At 34.2% G+C, this 20,598-nt stretch overlaps 1 long non-coding RNA gene across 1 annotated transcript; it reads left to right on the forward strand.

The window, feature by feature from the left end:
- Positions 1 to 12,084: 12,084 nt before the first annotated feature.
- LOC107059713 (uncharacterized) lies at positions 12,085 to 14,935 on the forward strand. Its single transcript, XR_001472835.1, has 3 exons — positions 12,085 to 12,141; positions 13,340 to 13,398; positions 14,838 to 14,935. It is a non-coding gene; the product is annotated as an uncharacterized lncRNA (long non-coding RNA).
- Positions 14,936 to 20,598: the final 5,663 nt, after the last annotated feature.

Genomic DNA, 20,598 nt, shown 5'->3' on the forward strand with positions numbered 1-20,598 from the left:
CCAGCCTTTGCCCGACGTGCCCAGCGAAAACTGATTTAGTTAGGACTCCTGTTTGGTTTGGAATTAGAAGAACTTTTCCTAAACTCTATAAATAAGACCCTATGGTTATTTTGTAAATGGTCAACTTCATTTTGGTGTGCAAGAGCAAGGATTAACACATTGTAATAGGTTTCAATTTTCTAACTCTTTCTTTAATTGTGAATCACATGAACAATATTATATTTGAGTTGTTGAATATTATGAGTGGTTAAACGCCCTTGTTTTGGGGATGTAGCTACGGATAATTGTTGAGCATCAACGATTTTGAATTAATTTTGGGTTATCGTTTTAAGTTACTTTTGTGTTCTTATTTTAGTATTTCTTGACTGCCATAATAGAGATAAATCTCGTCTACTGTTGGACTCAGGAGACGATAAGATAGATAGACTAAAGGATACAAAAAGCTTGATCTTTCTTAAATTGATTAGATTTGTGTTTAGGAGTGAAGCCCAGACGAACACCTAGGTTGGTTATAAAATAGGATGAAATATAAATGCTTGTCAATTAGACAGCTAATTGGAGTAGGCGATTAGAGGTCGGGAGACCATGATCATAAAATCAACCCTGTAAATCAGTAACTTGATAACCTTAATTAGTTTATTACTTGAGATGCAATATGTGAAATCCGGTGTATGCTGCAGCCCTGGAATTGACTCTTACTTGTTTAAAACATCAAAATGAAGTCGTTCGCACTAGTTACTTTAGTTATTAAATTTGTCATAGTAGTAATACACAACAACCAAACTCTTTTGAAGATACTTTTGTTAAATTGTGGAATTAAGTTAGTAAATATAAATTGATCGTAAGTCTCTTGGGTAAGATAAATCGTTTCTACTTGTACAACCACATACACTTGCGTGTGCATTTGGGCGCAACAAGTTTGTGGCACCGCTTTCGGGGACTTTAGAATTGATTTATATTTAATTTTCTTAAGTCTACTATTTGACTATTCAAGTGCTAACAACTTGATCTTAGCTCTTCTGTATTGCAGACATTTTGTTCTTAAGTTTGGCTCGAAAAGGAGATCTCATTGACCCAGACGACAAACTTGAAAGAGCTCTTCGACTACGAAGAAAACTAACGAATCAAGGACGTCTGCAAGAATTAGGATTGGGTCTCTTGGAAAATATTAAAGAGAAGCACGAGGATAACATGAATAACGAAGGACAAGAGGTAACCGTGGTAGTACCGACAAGATTAGTTCTTGATATGACAGTCCCACTCACAGTCAACGTGGAATCAAGTATACGGAAACCACCACCAGGTGGATGATTTGAACTGAAACAAAACATGGCATACCTCATTCACTCAGTGGGGCAGTTCACCGACCTTCCTCACGGGGATCCCCAAGTGAATATAATAAATTTTCAGGAAATAAGCGATACATACATTACAAATAGGGTATCATCTGACTATGTGAGGTTGACTCTCTTCCCACTTTCATTATTGGGAGCAGCCAGACAATGGTTAGATACAGAGCCACCAAATTCCATCACTACATTGGATTATTTAGCAAATATATTCTTGAGTCGATTCATTCCATTAGGCAAAACTGCAAGGTTGATGAGTGAGATCCTAAGCTTCAAGCAGAAAAATGGAGAAGATATGTACCAAGCATGGACTCGATTTAAGCAGATGTTAAATGCTTGTCCACATCACTACCAGGTGATTGAGGTACTAGCTCACACTTTCTTTGAGGGTCTTGATTATAATGCACGAGTACTTCTTAACAATGCAACATGTGGACAAGCTTTGGCAAAGACTTATGAGGAACTATTTGATCTCCTATATAGACTCTCGGAGGGAAAACCCGAATGGAATAGAGAGGAATCAAGGAATACGACACAAAGGATTGCAGGAATTTTAGATGTGGATCAAGCAACTGCTATAAATGCAAAGTTAGATGCAATGCACCATCAAATAACCATGCAGTTCAAGCAAATCTCACTAAATCAACAACAAGCACCAATGAATGCTATACAAAAATCTGGTGGTTGGTGCGGAGTTTGTGGTAGTGGAGAGCATGTGACTGAATAGTGTGAAGAAAATCCAGACTCCATGAACTATGTGGGTAATTCTCAAAGAGGTGGAGGTATACAGAAATATGGTAATACATACAACTCAAGTTGGAGAAATTATACTAACTTCTCATGGGGTGAAAATAAAAATCAGAACCAAAATCAGGCAAAAGGGTCCAACCAATACCGAGCATAAGAGAATGGGTCTCATTATCAAAATAATAGTCAAGGCGGTAACCAAAGTGCACAAAAAGGGGGTATGACTAATGAAGAGTTGTTCCAAAAGCTGATGATAGAAATTGGTAAGAACAGTACTGACAATACTAAAACCAATGAAAGGGTAGATAGGCAGGATGAGAACTTGAGGAATATCCAAATGTCGCAGATGAATTTGGAAAAAACAAGTGGTGCAAATAGCTGATGCGCTCAACTTGCATCCACAAGGAGGTCTGCCGGGTGACACTGATCCCAACCCAAAGCAATTGAATGGGGTGAGTACCAGAAGTAGGCTACAACTAGAGGAACTAGCTCCAAAGAAGAGAGATGTGGAGGTAGTAGGTGGAGAAAAGAAACAAGAAGAGGTGATAAAGAACTCAAATGTTGAGAAGAGTGTTCCTCATGTGCAACCACCTCCTCCTTTTCTACAAAAGTTCATAAAGTAGAATGAAGATGAATGCTTCGGTAAGTTTCTCTCTCCTTAAACAAGTTCAAATTAATCTGCCTTTGGTTGATATTTTGCAGGAAATTCCTAAATATGCCAAGTATGTGCATGAAGGAGATAGTGGCGAACAAGAGAAGGCTAACAGAGTAAATAAGGGGCGAAATGGAAGAAATTTTCAACAACTCTCCTGAACTTTGAACAATTTACTTATTTTGAACTATGAAATAAGACCTGATAATTCACCTATTTTGAAACAGAGGGAGTATTAAGTTAAGTAATTTTTATGTAACAATAAAAATAAAGGAAAGTACTGCTCCCTCTGTCCCTAATTACTTGTCCACTTTTCATTTTTTAGTTATCCATAATTACTTGTCCATTTTGACAAATCAAGCAATGACATTTTTTTTTTACCTATTATACTCTCAATTAATTACTTTGAAAAATATAGAACTTTTTGAAAATTATAAGTTTTTAATTCATTTACTTCATAATTAATAAGGGTAAATTGGTGAATTCATTGTGTCAGTAGTTATTTTCTTAATAGATATGCCAATTTAAAAGTGCACAAATAATTAGGTATAGGGAGTAACTTTGTTGAGATATTTATGAATATAAACTTAAATGACCTTCCATGACCATATATTTGCCAGCTTTAGCAACTCCACCTATCAATTTCCTCCGAAACAAAACCCCACACAATGACTTTGAAAAGTTTCCTCTCTACAGCTCCAACTTATAAGGACTTGAACTTGCCATAATTTATATTAAAAATTCTTGCATTGTCAATATCACAATTTGTCATCTATTAGTTATACATAACATAATATCAAATAGAGCGATATTAATAAATAACAATATATAAAGTTAATGAATACACTGTTTTTTTAATGCATCTACTATTAAAAATAGAGGTTTTTTTCACCATGAATCAATAAGAAATTTTTGTCATTAAATATGATTTACCTATTTTTATCTAACCAACTCACTGAAATAATGCATGATAAAAAATGGATTGTCATTGAAATACCGGGAATAACAACTAAACATTTTTTCGTTTCTCACTAATTTAACCAAAATATGAATAGAAATAGTCATTTAATATTTTTCAGTAGAAAAAAAATTACTGATCCTACCAAAAGACCCCTAACGTGCACACTATACTCTTAAACGTAAAAGCAAATGGATATTTTCAATTTTAACCTTATTTTCCCAACTCCCATAAACCATAAATGCAAATTATGTAGTGTGATACTCTCTATGTCCCTAATTACTTGTCCACTTTTCCTTTTTTAGTTGTCCCTAATTACTTGTCTATTTTGACAAATCAAGAAGGACACATTTTTTTTACATATTGTACACTCAATTAATTAATTTGAAAAAGGTAGAACTTTTTGAAAAACTTAAATTTTTAATTTAACCACTTCATAATTAATAGGGGTAAAATGGAAAAGTTACTATGCCAATTATTATTTTCTTGATAAGTGTGTCAATTCAAAAGTGAACAAGTAATTAGGAACAGCGGGAGTACTAGTATAGAACAATTAATGTACTTTAGTGTCTAGTATAGAACAATTAATGTGCAAAGTACTAAGGTATCTTATCATAATTTGTCATGGATTGAACATTCACATTACAAAAGTTCTAGATCTAAATTAAATCCATATAAAACTAAATGCATAATGTTGAACATCACGTATAATAAACTATGGAGTACTTGAATATTCACATTACCATTAAGGTAGCTTTCAAATTTGCCTTGATTTCTTCTATTGTAACCATAACATGGTGGTGGTGTTTGCACACCGTCATACGCTGCTACCGCCGTCACAACAACGCCGATGAACATGAAGCTCCTCCGACACCGACACCGGCACCGGCACCGGCTATAAACCCATCCGTTAACATCCAACCTGACGATGACGTTTAAGGTGATTATACTTTTGAAATAATGGATTCAATTATTTTTTGTAGTTTTATTATTTTTCATATATAATGTATTGTGTACGTGTTTATTTTTACAAACAATTTATGTACTCTCTTTGTCTCTATTTATGCGGCATAGTTTGATCGGATTTCAAGAGTGAAGTATTTTAATTTTTATCGTGAATTTGAAAATTACGTAAAAAGTACCACAAGTCATGATAATAATTAACAATGTAAAATATATAATTAAAAATAGAGGACTTTTTTTGCAAATGACACTATAATAAACTTAGTTATGCTCCATAGTTATAGTTTGCATATTTATGAGTTGTAACTACAGTTTAAGTTTCATCATTTGTATAATTCGCGTGTGAGTTTGTATAACTAAGTTATTTTTATAAAAACTTGAAATAATAAATCTATACAAACACAAATATCTGAACTTTAAACAGTTATACAAATTATATTATACAAAATTACATTATACAAAAGTTATACAAATTATATTATACAAATTCTGAATTATACAAACGTGCGAATTATACAAACTCGAAACCCCAGCCCACGTAATTATCAATGAAAGTTGGTCGCGAGTGGTAATTAACTAAAACTATAGCTATGACGACTAATTAACTAGTATATGTTTGCTTAATCATGTAATTTCCCCTTAAAAGAATATTACAATAAAAAAGACTTATTTGACTATCGAAATTTAAAAATCGTACCACACAAATTGAGACGAATGATCGAGTATTATATATATATATATATCAAGACTAGATGAATTTACTTATATATAGTATAACTTAATTGCTATATATATATATATAGAGAGAGAAAATATACCCCCTTCCAAAATTGAATTTTCTTTTTGGCTCTAATGTTTTGTGGCACAGGGACAAGGAAACATCTATGAAGCTACAAAAATTATCTGCAAAATGAGTGAAATTAAAGACAGTTCGTTTTTTTCCAATTTTTCATTCGATGTTCGAAATTTATATTGGAACCCGATTAATTTGAATTTGTATTGTGTAATGCTTCATCTTTTATGAAGTGTTTTCTACCAAGAATCTTTCCATAGTTCATTTATTTTAGAGATAAAGTACTAGAATAATATTGTTGGTTGTTTAGCTAATGAACCAAATTTGATAAATTTAATTTGATAGTTTTTTCATTTGCCTTCCCAAAAATATGTCTAGTTGTGCAGAAAAAAGAATGTTATTAGCTACACATAATTCATATGTAAATTGCATCCAATGAATACATTTTATCTAATGTTTTGAACTTTTCAGTGGTATTTACTTTAATTATACGCATTTGTCTCAATAATTCAATACTATATTCCAGACATTTCCTAGTTGAGGTTTGTTATGGGTCAGGTTTTTGACATTTTTGAATAAATCACTTTCAAATGTCCAGAATATTTTCACAATTTATAAAAATACTTAAATATACACCACTTAATTTTATTTTTGTAAAAGTACCTAAATTGATTGAAGGTAAACATGTAAAATCTAAGAAAAAAAATTAAAATTCTAACCTATGAATGGTGCCACATCATTTCCTCGAAGATCTATGATAGGTAGATAGATAGATTTTGCTGAAAAAAATACATACTAAGATAGTAAGATTGCATCATTTTATAAGATTAATTATGAATACTATATAGACTTAATTTCATGTATTGTAGCTATGGAGAAAATATCGAATAAAATAGAAAGTTCATAAATATTGTAGAGTTAAATGTTACTTTTAATACTAACACAAAATGAGGGAAATTCTTCTAGCCACAAAGTTTTTGACCTAAATAAGTCATTATTAAAATTAATTCACCAAAACAATATGTTTTTTTTTTGAAATTTTACAAAACTAGTACAAACGTATTTCTCAGTAACGTTTTAGGTTACATTTTATTCAAGAAAATTTAATGACAAAAAAAAAAAAACAAGATCCGTCAGAGTAAGCAGACATAAAATGTGATTGTCAGTAACGCTCTGAGGCACATTTTACAGCTAAAACGTGCCTCACAGTTACGTTACTATGGAATGGATGAAAATTAAAATTCAATCTTGTACATGCCTCATTCAACTTTATTCAACTTTCCATCATCAAAATGAATAAATATATTTTACACATACGTTCACTTGAAATATATGTGATTTTCTCATTTCTTCTCTTAACATGCATAGACAATACTTTTGAAAGGAAAAAGAGAGTGAGGAGGACTCTACTAATATATCAATGAACTATGTTGCCTCTTCTATTATGATGTAGCCACTATGTTTTCTTTAATAGTTGTTTTGCTTACTTATTACATCCGTTTTAATTCAATAGCTTCTTATTGATAGTCTAATATTTAATAATCATTAGAAACTGATTGGTCTAATATTTGGAAGACATGGTACTTTAGGCTAAAGAAGATCATAAAATTTTTGAAGTTGAAAGGATACAAGACAAGCTCCAATATGGGCAAAACCTTCCTCACTTTTTTCCTTTTGTTGTAAAAGTATTGTCTATGTATGAAAAGAGAAAGAAAAAAGAAAATCATATATATTTCAAGTGAACATATGTACAATATATATATATATATATATATATATCATTTTAATAGTAGAAATTTTAATAATGAATGAGGCATGTACAAGATTGAGTTTCAAATTTTCAACCATTTAAGAGAAATGTTACTATGAGTCAGGTTTTAGCTGTAAAATGTGCCTCGGAATAACAAAATTGCTTTAGCCTGTTGTGCTAATTTCTGCCTATTTTGTTACTATTGTCTCTCAATACCTGCAAAATGAACAAACAATTTAGTTAAAAAAAATCTGCTAATTTGTTTCCTTCTCTGAAAACATGAACCACCTCCACCTCATGAATCATTATCATTAGCTAAATGTGTCCAATATCCCATGTTATCAGCCATGGGACCTCTCATACTCTATTTATAACTTTTTGAGCCACCAGTGAGTATGTCTGATCAATTATCAAAGGAAGTAAATTTTGATGAATGCAATAGTGTAACCCCTTCTTAACTATTATGACCTCTACCTCGAAAATAGATGTATTGGTAATCCTTTTAGATTATGCATATATGAAATCTCACTGCACATTTCGAATACAAAAATCTGTACACCCAACTCCTAAGTCAAGTTGATAAGAAGCATCAGTATTATATTTATATACTCCCATAAGGAAGACTCCATCTAACAACCTTAAATTTGTTCAATGGAGTATATCCATCCCCGATATTTGGCAATTAAGGGCCAAGTTTGAGGGACATTCTTTAACCATGGATATCTACTCTTTGTAAACAAGTAGATATTTCTATAAATCTCCAAAATCATTGAGGTTTTTGATATATTTCCACCATGCTTCATCACATTCCCCCTCTTCCAAATTTGCGAGGTTATGAAAGCAGGAATTTCTCTAAACATTGGCTTCAATTTGGGACTACCACAACTTTCCACCAATCTTCTATAATGTGTTGAAGCTGATTAATTGGGAATGATAGCCCAGCAACATCCCTAAACATTTTGAGCAGTAGGACAACTAACAAAAAGATGAGAGATAGTTTCAGGAACATTATTATTGCAACAACTACAATCAACCCTCTCTACAATCTTTCTTTTAATTAGGACCTACCCTATAAGGATCCTTTTGAACCATAATCTCCACATTAAAAAGGACAACTCAATAGGCAAACCTTTCTCCCAAATTTTGGAGATATCTTCAATATAATCTCCTCTATTTCTGCATGGTTCCCAGGCTGAACTAACCTTGAATTTACCATCACTTCTAGGCATCCACCATGCCTTATCTCTTCCTTCAGTAATAGTAATGTTTGCTAGGGTATTGCATATGTGATTGCATATATTCTCAATGAAATTACTTTCTAGTGCATCAATCTTCCATCCATCTTCAACATATAGTTCTTTGACATTGTCCAATTGACTTTGATTCTGTGATAGAGGTATCAAACATTGCAATGCATCCAGTTGTGTCCAACTATCAAACCAGACACTAACATGCCCTTCTCTAGGTTCACACCAGATCTCTTAATCAAACAAATCCCTACCTTGTAACATAGCTCTCCAAACTTGAGATCCACTTTTTCATTCCACCACTTTTGGCCTCTATCTTTTACAGTACTCATTAATTAATTAAGTTCCATACATGAAAATTATTTCGAAAATGGACTATTTTATAGCATTATGATAAGTGTCTAAATAGTACTAATCAATGCCATCTTTTTCAATACAAAAATTGGAAATTTCTCATAAACCACTTTGTTTTATTTTTTTAAAAAAAGTTGTAAATGTGGATTTTAATTAAGTAATTTCATTGACTATTATTAGAATTGTCAAAAGGGGTCAACCCACCCCATCCAATTCAAGCCTCACAGGTGAAGGAATTTGGTGGGCTAAGGATGACCAACCTTTCATTTAGAAGGACCTGAAAATGCTCAACCCAATCCAATCCTAGAAGGGTCGTGGGCTAGGGCGGGTGTAACGACCTGTTCCCGTCGTATAGAAAAGCCAATCGGGAAAGAATTAGAGCCAGAAAACTTTTGACTGGTAACTTTGGTTTTCCTAGACTAGTCTAGATTTGGACGAAATCAGAGTCAGTGAGGTATAGGGAAATCTCGTAACAAATGAGAGATTTAATTATGAATTTGATTACATGAGTAGATAGCTAAGACGTTAAGAAACCAATACGACTTTATGGAATTGAATTCGGGTGAGTAGAATTCCCGAAACTAATCTTAGCGTGAACGGGTATTTTCTGACTGTCATGGGATGAAGGTGTGTTGTGAAATTGGGGTATTGGAATTATTAAAATTTGCTCACTGTTCCGTGCAAGCCGCTATAACGGAATTTCTACCGCCAGGGCGGGGACGCTGTAGCGGGGTGAGACTGCTATGGCGGGACGCGACTTAATGTCAGAAATAAACCCCAAAAATGTTAAATTCCACACTTTCCAACTTTGAGAGCTAGGAGACGACCCCATATGAGTTCTTGACCATTTTCACCATTCTTGAGGTTAAATGTAAGGTTTTAACACCCTGGATCCATTTTTCGATCCATAGAACGTAATCTAATGAGTAATTATCGATGGGGGAAGGTTTCATCTGAAAATTAAGGTGGAAAAAGCCCTAATATGGGGACAAAGGGTTTGGTCTAGGGTTATTGAGTTTGTTATAATCCAAATAATTAGACCTTTGATTGTTGATCCTTGCATATAAATTTTTATTTTTAGACCACGAACAAGCGGGAAGAATCCGAAAAGGGAAGATTCAAGTTTCTTAGGGTTTCAAGCTTGTTTCGAGGTAGGTGATGATTGTGATTTCATGTTAGTGTGATATATGTTTGTAATTGCTCATTATAATGCATGTATGTATGCGAATGTTGCATTATTGATCAACCTAATCGTAAATGAGGATAATTGAATAACTGTATGCCATGAATCACCTCTTGTTGTATGATTGTGAAAATATACATTGTGATTGTGATTGTGGTTTGTTGAATGGATCGATTGCTACGTTTCGACATAAACATGGGATCAGTTTCCACGTTCTGGCATAACTAACTTGGATCGGTTGCCACGTTCTGACATATCTATGGGATCGATTGCCACGTTCCGGCATAATTAGTGGATCGGGTACCACGTTTCGGTATGCTAAAAATTTGGGTGTGAGTTCCATGAGAGGACCATTGAATTGGGTTCCGTGAGAGGACCATTGAGTTGTGATATATATCTACTTATGATGATTACGTTCATATCTAATGATGATTGATATTGGAAGACTGTATGTCACTCTAAATTGATAACCAATGTGTATTATTGAGAATATGTGATCACTACTAAAAAAATAGCATTTAACGATGGATTTTAGCAACAAATTATATTCCATCACTAAATATAGACGGATTAGCAACGGAATTACCATTTTGTTGCTAGAATTACAAATATTTTTTTTGAGTTATGATATAGTGACGGATTCGTGACGGATTCGTGACGGAATATTTTTTACGTCTCTAAATACCAGCGCGAAAGTTTGGTGCCCAAAATTTCCTACGATTTAACAACAAATTAATCGTGAGAAATTTAATTAATATTTAGCTACGGAATTAGTGACAAAAAATTCATCGCTAAACTTTTAAATATATTTTTTATAAAATATATTATATAGTGACGGAAAAATCCGTCGCTAGAATTTAATCTATATAAATATCTTTATTTGGTAGCGACGAATGTTATAATCCGTTGCTAAGTCCGTTGCAAAATTTATTTATGTCATATGTTCTAGGGCAAAATTTCATTTCAACATTTACGCTCTCATCTGAAGAAAGTGAGCTCTTAACCTCTCTAATGGAACTCTCATATGAGAAGTGAGCTCTCAACCTCTCCATCTCCGATCGATGAAGTGGCACATTCTTCTTCATCTCTCCATCTTCAATGGATGAACTCTCTTTTTAACTCTTTTTTCCCTCTGTCTTCAGTAGCTCTATATGCCTTCAAAGTTTAAAGGAAATCTTCTATTAACAAGTAAGTACTCTTTTAGTTCAATCAATTAATTGTTTAGTTTAGTAATGTATTTTGTTTTGGGGACAATAGTTGTTGTGCAAAATCAAACCCGATTTATGTGCAGTATTTGAGGTTCCAGTTTTGGGGAAATGGGGTTTCGTGAGGTTCCAGTTTTCGGTAAGTAAGGTTGAATTTTTTTGAAAATAGGAGCTTAGAAGTTTGGGTGTACTGAAAATAGGGTTTTTTAAGAAAAGATTCAATGATTTTGTGCGGTGTTTGAGGTTCCAGTTTTCTTCTCTGGAGACTTGATGAAAACTGAAACATTTGAGATAGAGGGCTGCTTTTAGCATTACAACTTAATGATTTTGTGCAGTGTTTGAGTACGTGGCTGATGAGCAATACTTCCACCCCCATTTGCCCCATTTCCTCTATGATTTTTCTCAACATCTAATATAACATCCTTGGTTGCTGCTAACTCAAACTTACTAGTGTCACCACTTATGTCTGTAACAACACTATTACTGTCTCTTTATAGTGCACTAGCAAGATATTTCAAGACATGGACACCTCTGGTTTTCAACGTGTGAGTGACGACCTGTTTGTTACTACTAGAGCGCATAGTAGGATAACTAAACACGGAAAGAAGGCAACCTTTATTTTCTTTGGAGCTAACCAAGAAATAAGTTTATTTTAGTCTGCCTGCTCTTTCTGCATTAAGAGTGTGCCTCGTGACACCAATCTTACGAGAAACAAATTTGCATAATGTAGTTACTCTCTTGCATTTATAACCAAGTGTTACTTTAATCTAACAGCTCCAATTCTGCAGCAGCGTGCTTAGTGTTGATGTTTTATTTCAACACTGATTTACTTTTTTTTTGCGATGTAAATAGCACACTAATTTATGTTTTATTTTATACTGCAGATAGCTTTTTTTTGTTTGTGACTAGTAGTTGTCGACCTGATTCGTTTCATTAAAAGGTATCACTCTTTTTCTCTCCCTCCCTTACCTCCACAGTAGCTTTTTTTTCTCCAGAAAAATATGTTGGTTTAATTTTTCTGTTTATAATTTTGGTTGGATAAGTTTTTCTGGTAATAAATAATGTTAGTTTACTAGGGATGGCAATGGGGGAAGGTCAAGAGGAGGGCAGGGTAAAGGTTTAATGGGGCAGGGCGGGGCAATACTTAAACGGGGCAACACGGGGTAGGGCAGGGCAAGGCGGGACATAGCTAATATTTTAAAACAATTAATAGGGCAGGGCAGGGGTGGGTTCATGAGAGGTTCCTTAGTTTGAGCACTTTGTAGCTTGCCAACAATGCTCAGATTGATCTACTCGAAAGGAAGATTTACAAAAGAACAATACACACTCCACATTGTAGATGAGCTTGTTTGCTTAGCGTAAAGATTAAGAAATTCGAGCTGACTTTAACTATGAGTCTATGACTAAGTCATACTAAATGTTAGGCAACTCATCCAACATATACCATATTAAAATCAATTAACTCGACTTTTAACAATGTGTGTTCAACAGGTCTCTACTAATTCTTGAGCTGAAGTGTGTTATGTGCCTTCTCGATTTCTAAATTGTTGAGCTCAACAAATCATTTTCTTAAATGAATGGCATTACTTGACTTAATCATGTGATAGTTCTGATGTAAATAATTTATATATCAATATTACTTTGATGAGCACAGTGTAACCATCAGGTCCAGATTCCTTATCAAAATCATATGATCTGATAATATTTAGCATTTCAGCCTTTCAAAAGGTTTCTCCAGTTCCCTAGTATCTTGTAGTTGTGTTCAAATTTTCTATAGATTTCTACTAATTCTTTGCGTAAAGCTTCTAATAGAAGTCCATGGTTCTTTTAATAATTTGTTCCTTAATTTATATGATCTCTTCTGATAGAAGTCAATGATAGCTATTACACTCTTGTACTTACAAGCATCAGTTCTTTCTGTTTATCTGCAAGCTTACATCAGCGGCGATTTTAATACTTTAGCACACTTTCACTTAATTGAAAAGTATTTCACTCAGGTAGCTGAACTTTATTTTGTAGTAGTGATAATTGTTTCATTCTAATTTCTGTTGCCGCAATAGTTCTCATTATTATGCATTATGCTTAATTTGTTGTTTCTCTCTGATTTGGTTTAACAACACTATTATATTTGTATATAGGTATGGCTCAAGGAAGAGTTCGTGGCAAGTCCTCAGGTAGAAGTAATCCAGCTATTCGTGTAAGCATGCCAACTATTCCATGCCCTCTATAGTATCTTCTCCATTGATAATTGATGTTTATCACCCAATGTAGATATAATGGTATTGGTCAGAAAGAGTAAAAAACTGAAACTAAACAGTGCATAGAATCAGAGACACTTGAGAAAGAAGATTTGGGCATGAAAGTTTGAGGACATTTGAGTATTAGCTGTATCAATCAATCCATTAAACCTGTTCGTTACCGAAATATTTGCAATAAGACTGTCAATTTGATTTGTTCCTCTATTTAAACCTGATGTGTTAGCTGAACAGGATACACATTCTACAACTGTCTTTCATGCTTAATTTTGGCCTCCAATTCTGTATAGGGGGTTTCCTTTCTTGTTTAGCATTCTCTTCTCGACCTTCTTTCTATGTAATTTGGGGATTTTAGGATCGAAAATTCATGTGAATTGCAGCCAAAGGGTAGGTGTTGTTAATTTTTTGCCGGAGCATAACAGCAGGATGAAAACTGCCAAATTTTTTACACTTTAAGGATGCTTTTTGTTAACAAGCATAGTTCAAGGATGCACCTTAAATTATACGTTTAGTGTAAGGATGTTTTTGGCCAAAAACACTATTATTATATTGTAGAAGCTTCTTATGTAGTTATGAAGAAATTTCCAAAATCACTTAAAAATATGATGATCAAGAGGGATAAGATACTCAAGAAAGTGATGGATTTTGCTAAACGAAAGAAAAGGGTGTTTTCGCAGGAGTTTGAGGAGATTGTTCTTTCTTGTTTTAGAGAGAATCCAGACGACACGCCAACTCTAAAGAGCTTTTGAAAATTCCGTTCTTTGGTGAAATTGAAAGGTTTAAGCAATTTGTGTTGAACAGTGAAAGATCAAAAACAGAAAATATTGATATCTATAGTGTGTATTACTTTTGTTTAGGTATGAAATGAGTTGTTTTCTTAGTTGGGATCATATGGTTCATATACATGAAATGGAACTTCTGCGGATCTGTCGTCTGATTCTTCCTTCTGTTTCTTTATTTCGATGAAATGTTGGTATGTTCGTATGAAGTTGATCATTCTCTATGGATAATGCATCTGTTTATGAACACTAAATGAATTCTGGTTCTCCAAATTGGGCTGCTGATCCATTTCTTGACAACAGGCAGCGAAAACACATTCCTATTAGGATCTTGCACTTTATAAATGGTTTGTTCTTCGACTGTCTAGCTGTTGCCATAATTAGCAACTAAGTGCCCTCATGGTCTCTCACAATATGCTCACTTGATCCAATTGAAATATATTAGATCCCATAGTTTGTTAAATTTCATAGCATGAAATTTGAAGGCCCAATTAGAACATTAATGCTAATGCTTAAAAGGTTATGCATGTTTTTGTATTTGCCTTCAAAATGTATTTTATTCCCAATGTTTAATGCTTTCATTTTTCCTCTACTTAATACAGGAAAAATATGAAGAAATATTGTGGGAAAAAATAGTGTCTCAAGCTGATATTGATCAATGTGAAGCATTTTATCAAGCTGTGGGGGTAGAAAAGAAGAGAAGAATATACAATCTTGATTCTGAAGAAAAAGTTACAACGGGCAGAAACTTTCTACCTCATCATCAGTACTTCCTTCAATTTCTCAATCAACACCGATAACAAATATGGATAAGTTTGTAAAGCAAATGCTTCCTGCACTAACTAATCACTTTCTTCCCGTTGTTATGGGGAGGGTACAAGAAGGGAGTACTCCCATTGATAACCTATCAATAGTGACACCCTTAGTGCCTCCTTCAGCTACTACTAATAGGGACGAGGTTGATCCTTAATTAGTTTCACGTGACAATCGTATCCCTTTTTGTTTTATTGTCTGCTTTTTTGGAAAGTACAAATTCTGCAGTAAAAATATTTGATGAATGTAGGTTCTTTTAAGAACAGGTGATATATTGTTTTGGATGTTTTGGATGTTTTGAATAAAAAATATGAGATTTCGATATTCTATATATTTTGAACCATCTATGATATTATTTTATATGTTTATTATTTTTGGGGTATTTAGCAATTTAATTTGAATTATATCAGCAGCATATTGAAATCAAAATAAATCAAATTTACAAGAAAAATTTAGCAACAAATATGGCGACGGACCAGCGACGAACTTGTTTTGCGCCAAATGTGCTGGCTCAAACGACGGAATATCTTGCGACGGATTAGCGACGAAAAATATGTCACGAATTTATTAAAAATGACGGAATGAATTGTGAAATTAGCAACGAATTTATAAATATAATGACGGATTAGTCCGTCGCTAAATTTGTGACGGAACACTTTTGTCGTCACTAAGAGATTATCAACGAGCGATATAGTAACAGTCAATAATCCGTCGCTAATCATGTTTAGCGACGGAATATCATAGATTAGGAACGGATTTCGTTCGTCGATAAAAGCTGATTTTTTTGTAGTGGATGCTACATTGATCCTGAAAAGATGACTAATATTGTATATATTCGGTATATGCCTATTTTATAATGTTGTGGTTACTTGCATGTGTTTCACTTATTAGATAGCCGCGTGATCCTACTAGTACACTGTGGTTGTGTACTGATACTGTACTTGTTTGTTCTTTGTTGAGTAAAGGGAATCTTCAGGCGGCTATTGATAGACCTCAGCTAAGTGACTATTGAGCGTGACCGGATTCAAGGATGAGCCAGTTCTTTCAGGCTGCCATGGATCTCTCTTGTTTAAGTCCATTCTTTTTGGACTCAGACTATTTGTTTAAGGTGTTTGTTTAGTTTCGGGGTTGTACCCGTTGTTCTTAGACTTATCGTGAGTAGAGTTTTGGTACAATGACTTTCAGGTTCTAGGGGTTGAATTTTCGCATTAGTTTGGTTAGTTGTTTGTTAAAACCTTAAAGTTTATGGGGACTCCATTTTTATAGTCATTTAAACCTGCTCCCGTAATTTTATATGTCTTAGTTTTCATAAAATTTATTTGTTGGGTTGTAGTAATGGTTCTCCCACCGGAGGGTTTGTGTGGGTGCCAATCCCGACGGTCTGGGTCGTGACAGCGGGCAAGCCCTTCTTTTTTTTATTTTTTTCTTTTCCAACTTAAAATTCTATAACATCAATAAAATGAGAAGTGTAACACCTCGGTCTTAAAAAAGAACTAATTTTAATAAGAACTAAATAGGAAAGAGCCAAATTGAGAAATGTGCAAGTTAGCCTTAAATGATGAGTTTTCGGTCAAATTTAAGCAACCATAAATTTCAGTACATGATGAGTTAGGTGTCTCATAAGGTAAAAGTTAAAGATCATTGAGTCCTCTTTCCAATGCCACCGAGTTTGCTAAATTTCGTGTTCGAATGAGGGAGATATGCACATTTGAGTTCAGCCTGTCCAATTAAGGAAACTCATCCGAATTAAGGAGGGGTATTTTGGCATTTCCTTACCCCACTAGTCTAACTCGTTTTTAGTAATATTTTAGGGGTTTAAACTGACTTAGATAAATTTTCACAATTCTGAAATATGGTTAGGGTTTTAGAGAGAAGTTGAAAACGAAAACGTAAGGAAAAGATTCGAGTTCAAGATTTTCTTGCAATCCTCAAGGAATTTTGCCAAGGATTTTATCCTTATGGCGTATGTAATCTTTCATAGTAATGGGTTTGCTCACCCTCACGCCAATCATGAGTTTCTTAAGTTAATTTCATCCATGATAATCCACGTATTGATGTAACGACCTGCTTTCTGTCGTTATGGAAAAGTCAATGGGGAAAAATTTGGGTTGGAAAACTTTTTCATGGTAACTTGAAATTTCCCAACCTAGTCTAGATTTGGACGAAATCAGAGTCTTTGAGGTGTAGGGAAATCTGGTAGCAATCGGGTGATCTAATTATGATTTTGATTACATGAGTAGTTAGATAAGTCGTTAAAGAATCCGTACGACTTTACATAATTAAATTCGGGTTAGTAGAACTCCCGGAATCGATCTTAGCTTGAACGATAATTTTTTAGCATCGTTGGTTAAAGATGTGTTGTGAAATGGGGTCTTGGAATTATTAAAATAGCTTACTCTTTTGTGCTAGCCGCTTTGGCGGTGATTTTTGTCGCTCTAGCGGTGTTGCTGTAGTGGGATGAGGGCTGCTGTGGTGGGCCAGACGCGACTTAAAGTCTTAAATAAATCCGGAAACGTCTTTATTCAGCACTTTTTAGTTTTTAAAGGTAAGGAACAAACCTCAGGCGATTCTTGACAGTTTTCCACCATTCTTGAGGCTAAAGGTAAGTATTTTAACTCCTCGAATCCTATTTTTTGATCCGTAGAACGTAATCTAATGGGTAATTATCGATGGGGGGAGGGGCTTTGATCTAGAAACTATGGTGGAAAAAGCCCTAGTTTGGATACTTGGGATCATGGGTTTGATCTAGGGTTGTTAGAATGGCTAGTAATCCAGGTAATTAGTGATTGTTTATTGTTTCACGTATTGTACTGATTGTTGGTAGACCAAGAACAAGCGGAACGAATTCGAAAAGGGAAGGATCAAGTTTCTTAGTATTTCAAGCTTGTTTCGAGGTAGGTGATGATTGTGATTTCATGTTGGTGTGATATATGTTTGTAATTGCTCATTATAATATATGTATGTCTGTGAATGTTGCATTATTGATCACTGATACGCTCAAATTACACCTCTTTAAAGAAGTATAAGCGATCGTTATCAAGTAAAGAACCCAACTTGTAGGTTGGGGTCGATCCCACGAGGAAAATAGTTTAGACTTTACTTTAACCAACAATTATATTCAATTAGCCAAAGTACTTCCAGAAACAAGAAATAAAAAGGGGGGATTTGTGAAACAAATTGTAAGAAGTCAGTAAGTAATCAATAAACAAAAGTTAATTTCGATTTTTATCAAGATGAGAAAATTAACTAGGGTATCTGTGTTCACCACAATCTCATAACGCAATAATTCTAGTAACCACAATTCTTTCCTAATGTAATACATGCAAAGTGATAAGTTAGGTATCTCTAAATCCTTGATTCAGCTTCTAAAGAATTTCACCCCGCACCTTGATCTGGCTATGTTTGTATAATTTACTAACCCTTACCTTTACCTCATATTAGACATCATAATTGATATTTGGCTTAGTTATTACTTCGCACCAATCGACACTAGCCTATTAGATAGTATCACACTAAATCTATGTTGATAATTCTTTTCTTGTTGATTACCTCCTTGATCCGGCAAGTAGCAACAAGGCGAGTTCTAACGCGTGCACTCGTTAAAAAGACTTTTAAACGAAAGAATTATCAATGCATGCAAAACACTATTTAAGACTTACTTATTTACTATTCATACTTTGTTAATCACTCATGGATCCCACAACCCTAGTTGTGAAGTTTAGTTACCCATAATAGCAAGAACACAATTCATAATATTAGATGAAGAAATCATGAACTTACGTAAAAAGAATAATAAACCCAGAATTTCCACTTGAATTGCGAAGCAAAAAATCTTCAAAACAAACTTAGGAAATCAATAATTATTAGGTTTCTCAATTGATCTCCCAAGTCCCAAAGTAAAACTAGAATAATAATGTCTAACCCCAAAAAACGAGGTTTACATGCCCTATTTATAGAAAACAAATCCTAAATTAAAAGGGAAACGAATTAAGGAAAGTTTTGTTCAGGTACGCGTCTTCAATCCACGAGACCGACTTACGGACCGTTGATGAATCTACGGGTTCGTAAGTCCCTTCCGACAGTCAGGACTTAAAAAATATTTCAGCTTCCAAAAATCAGCTTCTCTGAAGCAAACGACGGACCAACAATACGGACCGTAGATCGATCTACGATCTGTACTGCTAGTCCGTCATTTGCTTCAGAGAAGCTGATTTTTGGAAGCTGAAATATTTTCTAAGTCCTGACTGACGGAAGGGACTTACGGACCGTAGATCCATCGACGGTCCGTAAGTCGATCTCGTGGATTGAAGACGCGTACCTGAACAAAACTTTCCTTAATTCGTTTCCCTTTTTATTTAGGAGTTGTTTTCTATAAATAGGGCTTGTAAACCTCGTTTTTGGGGGTTAGACATTATTATTCTAGTTTTACTTTGTAACTTTGGAGATTAGTTTGCAACCCTAGCAATTATTGATTTCCCAAGTTCGTTTTGAAGATTTTTGACTTTGCAATTCAAGTAAAATTTCTGGGTTTATTATTCTCTCTACGTAACTTCATGATTTCTTCATCTATAATTATGAATTGTGTTCTTGCCAATATGAGTAACTAAATTCACAACTAGGGTTGTGGGAACCATGATCGATTAACAAAGTATAAATAGTAAATAAGTAATTCTTGAATAGTGTTTTGCATGCATTGATAATTCTTTCGTTTAAAAGTCTTTTTAACGAGTGCACGCGTTAGAACTCGGCTCTCTACCCAACTAATTGTTCGAGTGCACATTCGTTCTTTCAAACTCGACAAGCTAATTCATGTGGTTCATACCATGACATAGATCGACCAACTTACACAGAACATACACCTTCTCACTATCACCAAGATACCAACTTTTCGATAATGTAACTAGTGCCCTTACTTCAAATGAAATCCCCTTTTTCCAAGAATGAATGGCATTTCTGGTACAAGGATTTATTCAACACTCACGCTCAGAAGTAATTTCAAAAACAGTTAGTGCTTAATGCCATAAGCTTGCCCTTATTTTCACCGCTTAGACTCTCCAAAATAGACTCTAAGATCACTATAGGACTTTCTTGGCTTGTAACGTAGGCTCAGGGTCAGGTGTGGTACATTTGGGTACTGCTTAGTGACTTTCTGCCCTCCTTGACATTACATTTGGCTTTCAACTTCTTTTTGCCCTGTTTTTGCCATCCAATCGTTTTACTTTCTTTCCCTTTATTTTCTTCAACCACGAATGTGACTTCAGGCTTTGTAGCTCCTTTTATTTTCTTGTTATTTTATTTCATTTTTCTTTTAGCTTTCAACAAGTCACATCCTGTCTTTTCTATCTTTTCATCACACTCTTTATATACCCATTTTTCTTTCAGTCCCCTCTTTCATAGCCACCCTCAACTTATGATTTTCCATTAGTTGAGGTACACAATACCCTATGTCGGGTCAGGGCCAAGATTTGAAGTTACTTTTTACGATATGACTCTAAATGACACTTGTATAGAAGCAAGCATTTCAAGCACAAGCAATCACATGGCTCTCTA

The sequence above is a fragment of the Solanum tuberosum genome, unplaced genomic scaffold (assembly GCF_000226075.1).
Source record: "Solanum tuberosum cultivar DM 1-3 516 R44 unplaced genomic scaffold, SolTub_3.0 scf00033, whole genome shotgun sequence".
In the NCBI taxonomy this organism is placed as follows: Eukaryota; Viridiplantae; Streptophyta; class Magnoliopsida; order Solanales; family Solanaceae; genus Solanum; species Solanum tuberosum.